The 12,589-nt window shown below is 41.3% G+C and overlaps 1 long non-coding RNA gene across 1 annotated transcript in view; it reads right to left on the bottom strand.

Moving 5' to 3' along the window:
- The window catches only part of LOC135899596 (uncharacterized), a 79,784-nt gene extending 69,007 nt beyond the window's left edge, over positions 1-10,777 (bottom strand). The window contains exons 1-2 of the long non-coding RNA XR_010563657.1: positions 10,655-10,777; positions 8,115-8,189 (exon numbers count right to left, since the gene is read on the bottom strand). This is a non-coding gene — a long non-coding RNA (uncharacterized lncRNA). The remainder of the gene's footprint in view (positions 1-8,114; positions 8,190-10,654) is intronic.
- Between the last annotated feature and the right edge of the window lie 1,812 nt (positions 10,778-12,589).

Below are 12,589 nucleotides of genomic sequence, written 5' to 3'. Positions count from 1 at the left end.
ATCGCTCTGGCACTGGCTATTTCGAGGTGCCGGAGGAAAGAATTTACTTGCATATAATAACTTTTCTTTAGGTGGCAGTATAACGTTGTCGAGCCCTTGCGGCACACGTAGGACATCGCTTTGCCAAGTATTGTTCACTGAGGATTTGTTTCAGCGACATTTTAACTCTCCCATTGCACGCCGCCTGCAATTTTCGACATGACACCGCAAGCTGAGCAGCGGGACGCTGGCTAATCCCAGGCACCTGCCCCACCCTCCTCATCCGGTTGCCTCCTTTCACTGCACTAACTTAGTCCCACCGAAAACCTCCCCGCTTCTGCATGCTCCTTGCTTCTTTTCACCCAATTACCTGTCAAAGTACCTGTCTAAGTAGGCAATGCTATTCGCTTCGACATTGAACAAATGTGACTACCTATAAACATGTAGATCGTTTGATTGGGCCGTTTAAGCAGTGTAAATTTCTTACTTTCTGCAATAAACTGGAAATCTACATTTATCTATTCAAATTATATACGTTCGCATTAAAAGCAATAAAAGTAGAAAGAAATGTACATGTAACGGTAATAAAATAATAAAATATTTGCTCCCTTACGGTAGTGATAATTTCCGACTAAATCGGTACGTCTCGCTCAACGCCATGTACTTTACATTATTAGGGCTTAGTGTGATCTACTAGTTATTTCTGTATAAAGCTTCGTATTGCGACGACTGAATAGCTGGCCTTTTCTAAGCACTTGTCTGTTCTTCCGGTCCACAGTTGAAAACAGTTTCGTTCGTCATAATTCAACTATTGGGCATTCATTTGTATGCCCAGTGCTTTCAATACTTGAGATAAGGAAAGAGTGAGCTCATACTGTTTCGGAGAAGGTTTCCACACGTTGAAGAAAAACATTTTTTGAGAAAGCACTTGTATTGAATGAAGTAATGTTTTAGCTGCATTTCTTAAACATTTTTACGCCTCCTGTTTGCGCCTCCTTCTGAAGACAACTAGTACGAGTTGGCTGCCTTCTAAAATCGTTTGCCATGAAAACGGAGCTCTCCTAAATAGCTACCTGACAACGGTTGCCACCCAAGGCATTCAATATAGATAGTATACAAAATCTAAGTAGACGGTAACATCTTACATGACTCAAGAAGGAATCATCAATCACTAATACAAAGTTAATTGTAGTAGAAAAGACTGCCTTACAACAGGAATGTCTCAGTGTAGCACGACTAAACTCACCACACATGCAACGCATGTCCGTAGACATAAAAAATCTAAGTAGATGGTAACATCTTACATGACTCATGAAGGAGTCATCAATAAATAATACAGAGTTAATTGCAACAGTAAAAATTGCCTTACAAAAGGAATGTCCCAGCTTAGCACGAATAAACTTACCATAGATGTAATGTATGTCCATAGACATAAAAATATCGAAGTAGACGGTAACATCTTACATGACTCAAGAAGGAATCATCAATCAGCAGTAAAGATTGTCTCAGCTTAGCACGACTAAACTCACCATACTTGTAATGTATGTCCCCAGACATAAAAAAGTCTAAGTAGACGGTAGCATCTTACATTTCTCAAGAAGGAATCATCAATCAGTAATACAGAGTTAATTGCAGCAGTAAAGATGGCCTTACAACAGGAATGTCCCAGCTTAGCACGACTAAACTCACCATACATGTAATGTATGTCCATAGACATAAAAAAAATCTAAGTAGACGGTAAAATCTTACATGACTCAAGAAGGAATCATCAATCAGTAATACAGAGTTAATCGTTGCAGTAAAAATTGCCTTACAAAAGGAATGTCCCAGCTTAGCACGACTAAACTCACCATAGATGTAATGTATGTCCGTAGACATAAAAAATATAAGTAGAACGTAACATCTTACATGACTCAAGAAGGAATCATCAATCAGCAGTAAAGATTGTCTTACAACAGGAATGTCTCAGCTTAGCACGATTAAACTCACCATACATGTAATGTATGTCCATAGACATAAAAAAATCTAAGTAGACGGTAAAACCTTACATGACTCAAGAAGGAATCATCAATCAGTAATACAGAGTTAATCATTGCAGTAAAAATTGCCTTACAAAAGGAATGTCCCAGCTTAGCACGACTAAACTCACCATAGATGTAATGTATGTCCATAGACATAAAAAAATATAAGTAGAACGTAACATTTTACATGACTCAAGAAGGAATCATCAATCAGCAGTAAAGATTGTCTTACAACAGGAATGTCTCAGCTTAGCACGACTAAACTCACCATACATGTAATGTATGTCCATAGACATAAAAAAATATCTAAGTGGACGGTAACATCTTACATTACTCAAGAAGGAATCATCAATCAGCAATACCCAGTTAATTGCAGCAGTAAAGATTGCCTTACAAATGGAATGTCCCAGCTTAGTACAACTAAACTCACCATACATCTAATGTATGTCCGTAGACCTAAAAAACGTTTAAGTAGACCGTAGCATCTTACATGATGCAAGAAGAAATCATCGATCGCTAATACAGAGTTAATTGTAGCAGTAAAGACTTCCCTACAACAGGAATTTCCCAGCTTAGCACAAGTAAACTCACCGTACATGTAACGCATATGTGCAGACATGTTCCGAAAATGCCTGTGAGTAGCGTTCAGAGCACTCGATATACCAACTTTCCTTGGACGCAGTTGCAAGAGGCGACATCAGAATGAAAAACCAATATATATATATATATATATATATATATATATATATATATATATATATATATATATATATATATATATATATATATATATATATATATGTGTGTGTGTGTGTGTGTGTGTGTGTGTGTGTGTGTGTGTGTGTGTGTGTGTGTGTGTAAGCGGGGTGTTGCATCGGTGTACCAGTCGCTTCTGCGCTTCAATGCATACAAGAGTGGTTTCGTAAATATGTAAACGCCAATGCATTTCGTGGGACCATTCGAATATTAATCTCTCGGAACTGGTGCTGTCCAGAGAATTCGTTACAAGGCGATACGGTGTGCGAAATTAGCTGGTATAATTCGTAAATTGAAATATATGGCGTAAAGTAATTATTTGAAATATAATTACGGTAATCACGTTAGTTATTTAATTGAACATTTTGATTTCTCGTAGAAGTAATGGCCACCTCATCGAGTAATTTAGATCAAGGGTTAGAACTGTGCTATTATGTGTCGTAGGCAATCTTTAAAACACTTGGCACAGCTAAAAAACACGCCGTCCAGATTACCTTTGCTTAATTATATATGTATATATATATATATATATATATATATATATATATATATATATATATATATATATATATATATATATATAATTAAGCAAAAGTTATGTGGATGCGGTGCATAGGAAGTTGAAGAAACGAAGGGTTACACTGTTACACTTACGAAAATTGCATTTTAATGCTTTAACATTTCGGCCAAGGCACGGCCTTTGTCAAAACATTAAACATGCAACTTATACACATATATATATACACATATATACACATATATACATATATATATATATATATATATATATATATATATATATATATATATATATATATATATATATATAGCGGTTTGTGTATACAGTGTAATCGTGCTGTAACCATTCACAGGTATCGGAACAACAAAGCCCCTCCGCCATAATAATGGCGGTATTGTTTAAAGCTTCACATTTATGTCAAGGTGGGAAACGCTGGGTGGGCGCGAAGACCTACCTCAACGCGACACGAAAGCTAGACTAGCTCGTCGGCAATTTCGACGCAAGAATGAAAAAAAGGAAGAAAGAAAGAAAGAAAGAAAGAAAGAAAGAAAGAAAGAAAGAAAGAAGGAAAGAAAGAAAGAAAGGAAGAAAGAAAGAAAGGAAGAAAGAAAGAAAGAAAGAAAGAAAGAAAGAAAGAAAGAAAGAAAGAAAGAAAGAAAGAAAGAAAGAAAGAAAGAAAGAAAGGGCTACGGTAAGAATGTTCAATTCCTTTGTGATCACATTTCCGGTCACAGAGACTTAACCTTCATAATTATGGAGAAGGTTCCGCAGCTTCCGGCTGCACTACGGAATAACAAGTTTCGTTAACCATCCTAAGCCTTTCGGAACGTGGAAAGTCTGGTATGGGCGTTGCCGACAAGCGAATGAAGTTCGCGGACGCGCAGAGATGGGGTCATTGAAAAATAATGGCCATAGTATTTACGATGACCCTTTTTTGAGGAACTGGGTAACGTCGTTAAAATTATTTTAAAGACTATAGCAAAATGCAAACTATGCTCTTAAAAGCGATGCTCTACGTCCTGGCTCCACGTAATATGGTTGTTGCCACCCCCCCCCCCAAAAAAAAATATATAACGTCCTCATGATATGATATGAGCTTGCTGCTCAGTCAGGGATAAGTGTACCCTTGGCATCTATCATGGAACTATGTGTCACAAATGAAGACGCTGAAAACTACTTCTTAAGCTTCCCTACATCATTTCAACGAAGTACTATTGATACAGCAGCCCTTATCACCATGCCTACAACATTTCCCAGGATATTAGCCTCGTACATTGGCGTCATTGGCAAGCTTCCTCCAATTGACTTTTTGCAAATTAAGTGCTTTGGGATGCCACAATAACAGGCTGTCGACGTGCGGACACCTTGATGTCTATCATGCAAAGCCCTACGGCGCTAATTCCAGACACTTTGACCGACGCAGCTCGGTAGTTATTTACTTACAGATGTCAAATATTACCTAGGATGGCTTCAGTAGCCAAAAGGACATTCGTTAACGTGTCAGGACCCCGTACTTGAATTTATTATCACATTTCAGAAAACTAGACACGAGACAGCGCACTGACGTTCGTGGTCTTTCTCTGTAGTCATGAAAATCGTTATATTTGTTGGTACCCTCTATTTAATAAATTTGCAATTATAATAGCATCAGCGGACAAATGCAGAAGACAATTTGTATGCGTGCTAGAGGAAGGTCTGTAAAAGTATTTTAAACCTGTACTAGACCGCTCTATCCCATGGAGCCTCATTAGCAACCTATTCTTTCCTTCGAGTGCAGGAGTCTGGGTACTTCGTATTATGGCCAAAGGGGGCAGGGTTTCATTCCAGGGAGTCCGGAATTTCCACAAAAAAGGCGCTCGTCCATACTTACTCTAATCTAGACCAGAGGGATTCCTACGTTATATCAATGAGCAGTCTCGGCTCAGCGTCATTCAAGCAGTATTGATTTGACCGCCGCCACCACTGTCTTTGGGAACAATTGCCCTGTGTTGACAGGCCCATTCACCGGAAGGATGTCACATACAAGGACTTCATTTGAGGTGCAAGGCGACAGCTAGAGGAGTCTCCGCGGCATGATCTGAAAAGGGTCTCATTTAATATCGGACTGATGTATCTGAGCCTTAGAGTTGGCGTCGTGGGGGCGGCATGTGATCGGCACTCATAAGAGTTGTCGTCTGGTCAGAGACGACTTCCTCGGTCGACAATGATTGCTGCTGAGCCAATGGCCCTCAATAATTTGGGGATGAAAAAGTTCCATAAAATCCCGGATGTAGCTCTAAGCTGATGGCCATTTTTGTGACTTATTGTGTTAGTTAGCTCGTGTAAGTAGTCAACTGGTCTCTCTCTGCTTTGTTCCTTTCCATTTATAGTCGTTATTCTTAAAAGTGTTAACGGCCCGTCCACTTTGCGAAGGACGAGCAGCGAAGCTGCGGCTTATTTTATCTCAATCAAAGCAGCTATGTATATATAGGTATTGTTATTATAATAGGATTATAACATATTCTTAAATATGTTGTCTATTATTCCCCAATAGTAACAGCTGTAAATATCTTCCGTGAACTTAGTCTACCGAATGCTCACTCTTTGTTTATAGAAGTAGTTCTTAACATTTTTGGAATTCCGCTTTCAAACAGAAAAGTGCCGCCACAAAAGAGCTTAGAGAACACGTCTGTTACGTAGTTCCTCGTTCAGCCACAAGGTATGGTGCAGCCAGACGCTGTACATATGTGCCGGACATCTTTACCAAATTGCCTGACAGAATTTTTAACACAACATCAAAAGCATGCTGCAAGAATTATTAAAGCAGATATGTTGCAATTAACCTACAGAGCATTTTTGCATCTTAATATTTACTTCTTCATTATCTTTTGTTTTAAATAGATAAACAAAATGACATCTTCTTCTATTCAATTTTTTTGTCATTTGTTTTATTTTTTTATTCTACATCACTCATCAATTTATGCATTTTTTTTCTTGCCATGTCCATCGTATTCCTAGGCACGGTCCTACATGCCAACTGAGGCTTAGACCAGCCTGATTGTGTTGTTTTCTATATTTTGTGGCAATAAACTTCATTATTATTATTATTATTATTATTATTATTATTATTATTATTATTATTATTATTATTATTATTATTATTAATACTAAAGGAAACCGACGACGAGTATATCTTTTAACTGTGCAGTTATTTATTCTTATTCTTTCATGAAGTACTGACGTGTACAAGTACCACCGCATGGCAGGCGGGAATGCCACAATAATTTCCACAACATCTCGAGGCTCATCAAAAGCACTCAATTCACATAGCTACAGACTGGAGGAAAATAAAATCAACGTGAAAAATGCGAAGGACCCAGTTTTCTTCAAAATTGCCTTCTCACTTTCTTTTTAGCAACGTGCTAAACTTTGCGTCATTCAACCAGCGTCATGGTTCGCTGATGGGCGTATATAGAAAAAAAAAGAAGAAAAGTGACGCGACAGAAATAGAGGCGCAAATAAACGAGCCTAATACTTTCCGGCACGGCGCACTTTTCGATAACTTGCACAGAACGCAAATGCGACAGAGTGACGCAGTTTAGAAGAAAATGTGAGTATGAATAGGAGGACGACTAAAGCATATGCTTTGCATAGGTCACGATGCACGCTCCACACCTATGACGCGAGTTGAAAATTCGCATACCGTATTCTCAAATCAGATGGCGGAATGTGAACTGCGTGATGAATGAAAAATATAAAAGTGAGCTCAATTTGCACCGTCATTCTCAACGTGGAAGCCAAGACTGACTTTACGCATCTGTTCCAGATTCCCATGACCTGAATACTAATACTGCAGAGTGATTCACAGCTCATGACAAAAAACTTCATGAACACTAGAAAAGTGCAAATCCGGCAAAAATGCAAAAACGGGCACGTATCGCTTCATAAAGTGAAAATAATGAAATTCCGTTTTGTCTTGCGTAGAACAGTCTATCACGCCCCATAGTGACTGCATGAAACGCTGAAATTTCTTTGTGCATGAATATCTTTTTTTCTATTGTTTTCTATTCCGGGAAAGCTTTCCATACTACGATTGCTCAAATGATAAGGAATACCGTTTAATTAAAAAGGCACAATTTCTTCATTGGTAATGCAGCAAATAATTAGGGAGCTTCATACATGATAAGCACCGCTATTATTATTAATAGCGGTGCTTATCCATTAATTGCATGCCACTCGTTCGAAAAAATATAGCAGTGACTTGGCGAGTATAATAGCAGATACGAGCATCTGGAACAGTTACTGCAAGACAAAAGTATGTAACGGCATCTTATGTGTGTATTTTCTCCATATTATCCGGCAAGTTTGCACGTGAACGTGTTTAGTTTCTCAAATTTCAGGTTGTCCCGCGATAGCTAAGAATTAATCGTTGTAACGCGACAGCGTTAAGGGCCCCACGTCACAGAAATACCGGCGCTGGCGTCCCGCGTCCAGCGTCGACCGTCGTTCCAGCTATATCATTTTGAACTATGCAAACCCAAGCACGCATACCCAACCACGCAGACCCTTTGTGTAGCGCAATGAAGTTACTGAACTAATTGAAATTCTCAAAGCGAAGTACGTTAAAAATCTAAAAGTACGACTTATACACAACCTACATACATGATAGTGTGCACTGTAATCTGAATATACGAAAAAAAACATAATTCTGGTATGCGGAAGCTCAAACAGAAACCTATTTTCCAGCATTTCTACCATGCATAGACCGGCCACGGCGTCAATTTGCACCGTGGGCGCGCAAATCTCGGAGTGGCGGGCGGCGTGCCCGATTCTTTGCAAAACATCCAGATGGCGCTCACCTCCACTGCATCCACTGCAATGTGAAGACGTCTGCCCAGCGGTCGATTTAAGCACCACTGGCCTCCTTGAAGCCCCTGGATTCAGAGAGAGCAGGGAAAAAGTAAACATGTCCGCAGTAGAGATTAGTAATTGGCGATTAGAAGACTGGTGGAAGAAAAGTAGGGAAACGACAAAATACGAAGACGTACAGTCGCGGACAGAATAAACTGGACCACGGGATCTCCGAAAACGTTAAATTCCCGAGCAGCCTGTAGCAGTAACCAGTAAAACTGCCCACGACAACGTTGTTAGCATATTCTAGTCGAGGTCCAAAATGCAAATACCAGATTGCGTTGTGAGGTTGCGGAAATATTCAGCTTTTTCTTAGATTTCATGGTCCATAATATTCTGTCCGCGACTGTACAAAAGCAAAGTTCGCAATAGGAGATCAGGAAATTGGACTGTGTGAGTTCGTCAAGTTTTTTTTCTTCTTTTTCTTTTTTAACCTAGGTAGGACATTAGGCAGCATAATAGCAAGAGCGTGGGGGCCCAACCCACCGCCCCGTTCCAAAGGGAAGGCTCATAACATCCATCCATCCATCCATCGCGGTACACGCAAATTTCCGTGTGCCTGCCGGAAAGCTCGCCCTCGTGCATAGCGTTCGCCACCAGCCTTTCCCGCTTACCATTACAATTAGATAAGCTGCAGTTGCTGGGAAGCGTGAGAAGTAGTCAAGAATGTTTCACTGCTAACACGTTCCACTCTTAAAGGCGAAGTTTAAGCGTTCTCCAAATTTTTTATATGGTGCGGAAATATCTTAAGATATGGACACTGTGGTGACTTGTCATAAGCCTGGCTCAACAGTTGTCGACAAATAAATCCGCGGTTCAGCTAATAAAAAATCATGAGCCATTCCACTCTGTGAAACTGGTTGACCAGTGAAGCGGTTTAACACAAGACATGGAGGTGACACATAATTTGGAACAAAGGCAAGAACTCATTCATTGTATGTAATAAGAAAAAGAAAAATAGCGAAATAGAAGCTGTCAAAGGTAATACTTTCCACTGTCCTATATGACATATAGGTATTTAAAACAAACATTTTAAACCAATAGCATACATTTAGGAGCTGGTCTCAAGTTTCTACGTGATGGCACCTGCTTTTCAAGTTCGAGTTTTTTTCTAGTTCAGTTGAAAGCTTGTTGACAGCAACCGAACAAGTTTATGAGGAAGAGGGAGCTCACGTGCACTTATAATTGAGGTATTTTACTTTTTGTTAGCCGTCATTTGCTTGGCCTGAAAGATTACATGTGTACACGTTGCTGGATCATTCCTTGAACAACCGACTGAAGGCATTCGACCTGCATCTGTTCCCGTGAGTTGCTCGTGCATTTATTGTGCAACGTAAACCATCCATAACCGCTCCCGACAGACCCATCTAGCTTTATTCGTCGCCTACAAACTTGGTGTTCCGCGCCAGCCCCCCCCCCCCCCCCCCCCTCAATCTTGTTACCCGGCGGGTCTTCCCTCGCGGACGAACGCTCGGTATGTATGACTCAATTAACTGCGCTCCAAAACTCCGTGCAGCACCATCCACATAAATCTCCTTGCTACTCTGTTCCTTCGTTTCCTCCATCACTTCCGATTATTAGATTAAAATTTATCATAAAATTCCCTTTGAAAGCTTTGTTCGGGAGGGCGTCCTGCATTTCCCCACCCCTCCTTTTCATCTCCATCCCACTCCACCCCACGAACGACTCCCTCCACAGATATTTAGTTAAGCCACCATCTCTGCTCTCCCTTTCCCCTTCCCTTCTTTGGCTGTTCTCCCCCATGTTCAAGTTGTAGCAGGAGCAGTTCCTGTGTCTGCTCACTTATACTCCCGCTTCCGCAGAGTCAACTTAATCTTATTCACGCGTTACGTGTCGTGTGCAGTCAAGGCCAGTTTATGGAGAAAACACGTAATTAAAACGTTTCCACTGCCCCGGCTCTCCCATAACAATTCAACATTATTAATCGTCGTAGTGAAAACCAACAACTAAGAACAAACATATTGAGGCTAGGGGACGTGGTAACAGAAAAGCAAAAGCAAAAACGAGCGCTGGAACTGCTGGGAAACACATGTCAGTGGGAGAATCGGAGAAAAGGCGACAGGGCGCAGATTGCATTATTAGACGTTTCCCCAACAACCCTGAAAGAACGGTAAACATGCGAACAATTAATACTGCGTAGACACAAACAGCGCGAAACTTGCATCGCGCGTATGTTCTTCTGCTGACGTGGCACACACCGCGGCGATTATTCATTTCGTCCAAGTCAAAGCTCGCTCTCTCTCTCTCGCTACCCTTCAAACCTTGGTCGATGTTGCTCCCCTAACATACGCAACCCCCTCCACTTCCGAGCTGTATCAGCCCTGGCATCGGGCCTTTCTTTAGTATTCGCATCTCGCGCGTGAGTAGGGCAGAGCGAGTTTTCGAAACAGGCGCCGTGCAGGGGGAGGACGAAACGCTAGAACAACTAGGAAAGCCTTATCCGGCGTATGCAAATAAGCAGACTTACAAATGAATCCGCTCCCCGACGCCGCTCGCCTCGCTCAATCCTGCGCGCAGCCACGCCTGCACCCTCCGGCGGCCAGGTTCTTTTTTGGAGATAGGCCTCGCTCGCCTTTTCCCAAGCAGTCATTCTATCCTCATCCTACTGCCGGCGCAATCCCGTTTACTTACTACGTCTATCCTGCCCTCCATTTTGCGTGCGAGATAAAGGAACCGCTGCAACTAAAGAAAAAACAAAAACAAAGGGTACCAGCACCATCGCTCTCCCCTCATTCACGCAATATCTCTGCAGTCTCCTGCTGCTGTGAGCCCACGTCGGCGGAGTTATCGTGGCATGCGCAATAATGATGAACGGGTTGGGGACCCGCCGCATTTGCGTAACCGAGAGATTCGACAGCGGCCAGAGTTGCCGTGTCCCCTTTCGTGTTCGCCGACATGCGTTTTTGAGGTGCCCTTATTGCGACTGGCCCGCTCGCCGCGAGCGAGGAAAAGAAAGCTGGAGTCGGATCCACAATACTTATCGTTCGTAATTGCTATTCGCCATATCCCGACGCATTATTACCGTCCTCTCGGCTATCACAAAGTTAGCGGCACTTTTTTTCTTATTCGTCGCAAAGCTCATGCGTATTCTGGGCTTGTTAACGCCAGACCTTTATTCTTGTACGACTTTACAGATTTTTTTTCTTTTCATTAGCTAGGGCGTCTTGCATTGAATATAGCAAAGTTCGAGCCGTCTTTGAAGGGGAATGTTGCTTATTCTGCCAAATCTATTGGAACGAAATGTCGAAATGTTCGACTTCACAGGCCTAAAGCAGGCCTGGCGTTGGAACGCCTGATATTTCCACTTAAACATTATGAGATCATCAGCGCACTTTATTAAGCTGAATCGTCCACTCCAAGAATTCACCCCATCTTGTAGGTATTTCTACGCCACTAAGCATGTAATTTGCTCAGTTAGGCATTTACTCCAGGGGTGTGCATTTACGTAAATGTTGAAAAGGGAATGAAGTTTAACGTTTGCTTACGTTCACAAAATCTTCCCGTAAACTTTAGAATTTCCGAATTAACTGTGTGAGAATGTCAATGTACAATATTGTGACACTCTAATATTGAGAAATGACAACCCTCCCTGTCATTTGTGTCTGTCGGTTATTTGTGGTATGAGAAACTACAGGGACGCGACGAATATCAATTTCCTGGTGATCTCACCTACCAATGATATGTCATCTTTCAGTCACTGACGTTGAGTGTGGAACAATCAATTACTGCTAAACACCGCGTGGAGAAAGTTAACACCGGTTAAAATATGTGATAGGTAAACTTATAAGGGTTGCAACCAAGAGCTGTCTTGCTCCTTAGCTTACCACAATTAGGTTAACACATGCAGAGAAATAAAGAAGAGGACTAAGTCGTTGCTCTCGATCTGATGATGTGGGTGGAACAGGTGCAGCAATGGTTGACTTATTAAGTTGAATTGAGCCTGCTCAAATAGCATATCGTTTCTCACCATAAATATTTCAGGCGGGACGAGCAGCATCGCAATCGGAAGTCGCCTGTCCTTCAGTGTAGTAGTAGTTGGTCCATTCTGGCACGAAAATTTAATTCTTTTTCGCAAAGAGTGGTTGCACAAGAGAGATAAGCAACGACAACAACGACAACTTCTCAAAGTTAATGCATTAGCCAAGACTTCGTAACTACTATGCTGCTCTATGAACTCTTCGCTCTACTGATTCGGAGGGTTTATGAGAAGATAAATTTGGTTGTATGCGTCAACCACCTTGTGACACTGGCAGGGTAGCATGAGAAATAATGCACCGCACATCGAGGGACTATTATATTTATTCAGCTTGCATGCAAATTTAGCTCCTTCTGCAATATTCTGTCCATGTCAGTTCACATTAGTGGCAGCTTTGCGCAGCTCTTGAACGATAAATATTGCCAC

Source organism: Dermacentor albipictus, chromosome 4 (assembly GCF_038994185.2).
Source record: "Dermacentor albipictus isolate Rhodes 1998 colony chromosome 4, USDA_Dalb.pri_finalv2, whole genome shotgun sequence".
In the NCBI taxonomy this organism is placed as follows: Eukaryota; Metazoa; Arthropoda; class Arachnida; order Ixodida; family Ixodidae; genus Dermacentor; species Dermacentor albipictus.
The sequence above is the reverse complement of the archived record's forward strand: the minus strand, read 5'-3'. Positions and strand labels throughout refer to the sequence as shown.